Source organism: Lynx rufus, unplaced genomic scaffold, assembly GCF_022079265.1.
Source record: "Lynx rufus isolate CCGP_SWC_20201006 ecotype Redwood Valley unplaced genomic scaffold, mLynRuf1.p SCAF_1, whole genome shotgun sequence".
Taxonomy (NCBI): Eukaryota; Metazoa; Chordata; class Mammalia; order Carnivora; family Felidae; genus Lynx; species Lynx rufus.
Window position 1 is genome coordinate 88,408,198 of NW_025814823.1, and position 6,286 is coordinate 88,414,483.

General features: G+C 33.7%; 1 pseudogene; it reads right to left on the minus strand.

Moving 5' to 3' along the window:
• Nucleotides 1-1,178: 1,178 nt before the first annotated feature.
• LOC124509282 (putative vomeronasal receptor-like protein 4) lies at nucleotides 1,179-2,085 on the minus strand (annotated as a pseudogene).
• Between the last annotated feature and the right edge of the window lie 4,201 nt (nucleotides 2,086-6,286).

A 6,286-nucleotide genomic window follows, 5' to 3' on the forward strand; every position in this document is an offset into this window, starting at 1 on the left:
ACAGATACCATATGTTTTCATTCTTTGTGAAACTCTTTGTGTGGATCCTGAGAAACTTAACAGAAGACCATGGGGGAGGGGAAGGAAAAAAAAGAGAGGGAGGGAGCCAAACCATAAGTGACTTTTAAAAACTGAGAATAAACTGAGGGTGGATGGGGGGTAGGAGGGAGGGGAAAGTGAGTTATGGGCTTTGAGGAGGGCACCTGTTGGGATGAGCACTGGGTGTTGTATGCAAATCAATTTGACAATAAAATTCATATTAAAAATACAAAAAAAAAGAAAATTAAATAATTCAATTTAGTACACAATATATTAGTTAATTATATTAGTCTGAGTTGATGAGAGAAATAATATACTAGATATTGAACAAAAATATTGAAGCTAAAGACATAAATAGAGAACATTTATGGAGAATAGAGTTGTCACGATGAAATATGAAGATCAGAATGGGAAGAAATAAGAATCATTTAATTGTTTCACTAGTCTATACAAAATAATAAAGCAAAATTAAAGAAATGATGATTATAAATTTCTAATTTAAAAACTAGTCATGATGTTATAAAAAAAATGCATTGCAACAAAGGCAGATAAAGATACCAGAAATCTTAATCAAATTTTGTAAACAAAAGAAATTACAACAAAAACATTAAAAAGCACAGTGTTTTAAAGCAGAGAAAAGTAAATTAGAAAACCTACAGAGGTGAGAGTACACTCTGCAGCCTTAATAGATGCCAGAACACAGATAAATAAATATAGTGTTAGAAAAGTCTTGCTTAATTAAAATTAAATGCACAGCTAAATATCTTGAACTAAAAAGAGTAAATAGAATTTTCAAATGTTGCATTACCAATAGGTAATTACTAGCATTGTACTAAAGTACAATAGTCATGCTTTAGAGTGTATTTCTCTTGTATACAGAAAAATTTTCCTTAAGGGTGTTTGAGAAATAAAACGAAAGATAAAGGAATTGTCAACACATGGGAATATCAAATCCTCCTTGATACTATACTAAGAAACTCGAGGGTACTTGGTAACAGAGGTTTGAAACATATTTGGATACAGTAAAACTTTCAATTACATATAAATTAAAATTACATTTAAATATTATATATAAATAGTCCATAATTTGAATAAAATCAAAATAATCAGTTATAGATAACGATTTTCAGAACGTGTACCTATAACTTGATTGTAATTTTCCCACACTTTTGAAACACAATTTTTATTATTTTATTAGAACTTGTTAGCACCAATGCACTGACAGTGGCATAGACATTGGCACAAGCTTCTGGACATCCAGAATGAATGTGTCATGCGCCCATAACAGAGTGGAGAAGGAGAAAATGACGCCCACTTAGTACATGACCACAAAGAAACTCGCCAACAGCAGGATGGTTTGGGTGGCCCTTCTCTAGGGGGAGACTCTTGAGGAGAGGTGCTGGCACTGCCTCTGATGACTGCACAAGAGAATCATAATGTATGCACTTGAGAGCAGCATGCCTCCAACAAAAAACCATCCCTGGATATTGAAAAAGTGAAAAACGGTTCCCTGATGATGGAGTTTAGGTGAGAAAGTGAGAAGTATTTATTGACACGCAGTAGACTGCTCTGGGTCACTTTAGAAGGAGCAGCAGTATACAAGATGCAGTTACTAATGAGAGACAAACTGAGAAACCATAAGATGATAAAAGAATGGAAGATGTACTTTTTGCACGTATGTTTAAAGCTGGCCAACCAGGAGGTGCTAGGGCTGATGGTGATGGCCTTGAACATGCCGAGGCGGCAGGTGGTGCTCAAGGAGAGACCCCGTGTCTCCCTGATCATGCAGAATAAAGCCTTGAATTTGAAATCACTTAAAATGTTCAGTACTTCAAATATGTCTGTAGACATTAAAAACAGTGCAGGGAAGAGTTTTATTATGTGGACAAGAGCCAAGGGATAGATTGTCATTTCAGAAGGCTTAGGCCTGTAATCCAGAAGGAGCATGAAGATGTGGAAGAGAAGCAGGAAGGTGTTGGCAAAAATTACAATACTAACGTGTAAAATTTGGCCTATCTTAATAGTAATATAAATGGAATATGTCATCATCACAGTGGCCAAAAAAATATATCCTTTTGTGTATCTGAAAAAAATTACACTTTACATCATCAATGTGATTTATTTTCTTGTCAAAATCATCACCACAATTTTTATTTTACTCGTTGAATCAGTAAACCTATGTTGTATAAAATCTTAGAAATACAGTCTCAACATTATTTGTACACCAATTTTACTATGTGTATATTATATACATACCTACCTATCTGTCATCTTCCTATATCTATCATTCTATCTATCCATCATCTATCTATCTATATTCTATAATATATGCATCATCTAACTTGGGATAGAGAGAAGACAAGAGAGGGAGGCGGGGTGGGGGACAAAGAGAAAGAACTCATATCCATATTCATGCCAGGATGATGTACCCATTCCCCATACTCCTACAGTACATTCATTTCTTTTTTAGAAAGTTGTTCTTACCTTTCCTCTATTGCCCTGTCTCATATTCAGCACCAAGAATACTAATAGCCATATAAAGTATGCATAGGTGTTCATATAGTTGAACTGTTATAAATTTTATGCTAATGGGGAAAGAATTACCAAACAACTGGGAAAAAATTATGCCCAGGCGAGTCTTCCATCACATTCTGTGACACTTTTTCTTCTTCCTCCTTCCATATTTAGAGATCATCATGATTACATTTGGTCTATCTTGATAATTCAGCATAATCTCACCTTAAAATCAGATTATTATTAATCATCTTTTTACCAGTAATCTTAATTTTCATTGACATATAACCTAATGTATTCATATCAGGGATATGGAGATTTGCATATAGACATACCAGAAGATAAGAATAACTACTTTATTCTAAATCTTATTAAAAATTTTATTCAGGTTGAACCTGCCACATTCCCCTTTATTTTAATCACAGTGATTCATTTTGTAATCTCTTTTTATATCAGTAGGGAATTGCTGAAGACCATTTCTCAATTTTCAAGTGGACAAGAAGACAAACACATGATTATCCAGTTTATGATGTCCACAAAGTTGTTTTAAAATGTTTGTATGGAGATAATTTCAGAGGATTTCATTTAATATGAGGATATCCTCCCACACCATTAAAAATCCTCCAGTAGGGGTGCCTGGGTGGCTCAGTTAACGGTCTGACTCTTGATTGATTTCAGCTCTGGTCATGATCTCAGGGTTGTGAGTGATTCCTGTGTAAGCCTCTGCACTGACAGCTCAGAGCATGCTTGGGATTCTCTCTCTCCCTCTCTCTCCCCTCACCAACTGTCACCCACTCACTCTCTCTGAAAATAAATAAATGAACATATGTAAAAATGTCCCAATTAAAAAATATGCTGATATTTCCAGCATCAGAATACTTTGTAAAATGTCACTGAATAATTTTGCAATTATTTATTACGGTATTTGCCCTGTATGTAGGCATAATTATTTTACCCAAATAATGTGATACAGGGATTAAAATATTTAGCTGTACTACTTATTCTATTTATTCTTCTATTGAAAGGAGTACTCACCTTTGTTCTCAATGAAGATATTTTGAGAGTGAGTGTTCTTGGGTGAAACTCAGGAATGTCATTGCTTAGGTAAAAAAAATGTTCTATAATCACATGATATATGGGATTTTATAAAGCAGTAATTGCACATTCGATTAAATGGCTGTTTCCAAATGTTTATTATGTGACAAATTTATCTTCAAAGTCAGAAACAAAAAACTAATAGTTGCCACAAATATATATCTATACCACAGAATACTTGGGTTATGTTGTCATATTAGGCCCTAGAGACTAGGCCTGATCTATTAGGCTATATTGCCTTAAAGGCACAATGATATCCAAATTGTAGGGATTATAGTCCAGTGTCAGTAAAGGAACATTTGGCTGTTGGCCACTAGTATGTATGTATAATTACTTAATGTATATGAAATTTAAAGATATAAGACATGTATGCCCCAAAAAGAGATAATGAATTATATTCAATAAAATTATATATATATATATATAACTTTTAATATTTTACCAGCTTATGGAATATATGGCTGACCACCTCTAAGTCATGCCTGCTTTCTGTAAATGGCTATCACATACTGAAAAGGTGTACTTCTGCTGAGTAGATACATAATGTTCTCTGCCATCCCCCCACCGTGACACTTTTGATGGTTTTGGTGTTGAGCCTAGACAAGAAATTACCATGTTTGCCATAGGTTTGAGTTGGACAATCAAGTGTAAGACATTCAGTTAAATTTAATTATCAGAAAAATAATGAATAATTATTTTAGTAGATGTATATACCAACTATTGCATACACATATTAAATGCATGTATGCAAGTAATATATAGTGGCCCAAAAAAGTCACTGCCACTTTTCTGAATTTTAGTTCCTGCATCCTGTGATTATATTCAATAAATCTGAAAACTCTACCAAGGAAAAATAATGGGATTTGGAAGACATGGATTCTATCTGTAGAAATGAAATATTTAAAAAATATGTATATTTGATTGGTGAGTACATAAAAAGGAACTTGGTCTTAGCACAAATATTGAAAACCTCTAAATCTAAATGCACATCTCAGTACTCAGTCTGAGGAGAGATAATTAGTTCTTCCTGGGGTTGAGGGTGCAAACACTAAACAGTCCTGGAAGAACGATAAGGCAGATGAATTTCACTCTAATGTGTTTGCTCTTACTTGAAGGTATTTTCAATATTTTAAGCCAAAATTATGTACATAATCATAGATAATGGTGAGTAAATATCACCCTTAAACAAACCTGGCACAAACACCCATCATAAGTTCTTTGGACTGACATCAAATGTCTGAAATAATAAGGGGAAATGAAAGGAAGAAATCATTTGCAACAACCCAAGTGATAATTCTCGGTAGATTATGTTATATAGGAGAAAATAAAGTTTTATAAAATGTATTTCCTTACCATTATAAAAAATCTTTCATTTGAAGTTCTATTATCCAATAAATTATATAATATTTATACAGTGCTTTCTAGACTGCCACATGCACGTGCGTGCATGCACACACACACTGTATAATCTATATGAAAAAAATCACATCCCATCTTCTTTTGTATTATTGTTTCAGTCAAAGGATCATATTTCTCCTTAGTTTTACCATACTCTTAAAAATGAACCACAAAACCTATGTCTAGTTATTTATAGCTTAAAGTCCTTATGAGAATTGTAAGTGAAAAGGTGCAGGTAAGTTGGTTGGTTCAGTAGTGATAGTGACACCATGAGAAACAGAGCTGAAAATTTGAAAAATTAAAAAAAGAACACTTTTTTTGTAAAAGAACATGTTTTTGTAAAAGGTACTAATGTCAAAATAATTAGTATGCTAATCATCAGATACCATTAAGTAACTGGAAAGCATCTGCTGCTTTCTGGCAATTGAAAGAGTACAGGGTGCAGAGGGAAACATGATGAATGATGACAAAGATATCATTCTTTTAAGCTATTTAATTCTCTGAAATCCTGGAGAAAGGAATAAGCAGGCAAAGTGAGAAAAAGTAAAATGCATTCAAATTTGAAATGGAACATGATATGCACACAAATGTCATTCTATAAGTATATAATTTTATACTCTAATAACATTAAATTCACCTTTAACCTGGAAATATCAACTGATGGTAGTTATAATTCAATAAGTTGTAAGACTGAAACTATGAATATTCTAATATTTCAACCAAAAATCATGCCTCATCTCACCTCCCTTCTGAGTCTTGAACACTTACTGTTAATGAAGCTGAGAAATAGTCACTTACCCAAATGAGACTTTAGAGTGAGACTGTGAGAGATGGGACAAGAAGTTATAGGGAAGGGATGTTCTCAGCTCATCTCCCCCATGTCCATAAGTGTCATTTCACCTGTAGAAACAGTACAGCCTTAGCTTTGGGATTTGTAGGAGGGGCAGACACTATAGGGAAAAGTGAAATATCCTACTTCCTGGATAATAATGGAAACATCTGGGTTCCAAATTTCTACATGTAAGATCATTTCCCTAGATAACCTTTCTAGGAGTTGTATGGTTTCAGCATCGGAAAGACCAAAAGTCTTTCAATAATGTTAATTTCAAATAACCAGAATACAGTAGCAGATTGTCCAATGTAACTGATGGTTGAAAGGTTTTGGCAGTCTTCACATATATTCTAAATTGGTCTCAAGTTCCTAGCTAGGTGATACAGCACATTTGTGGGAATGAGTAGT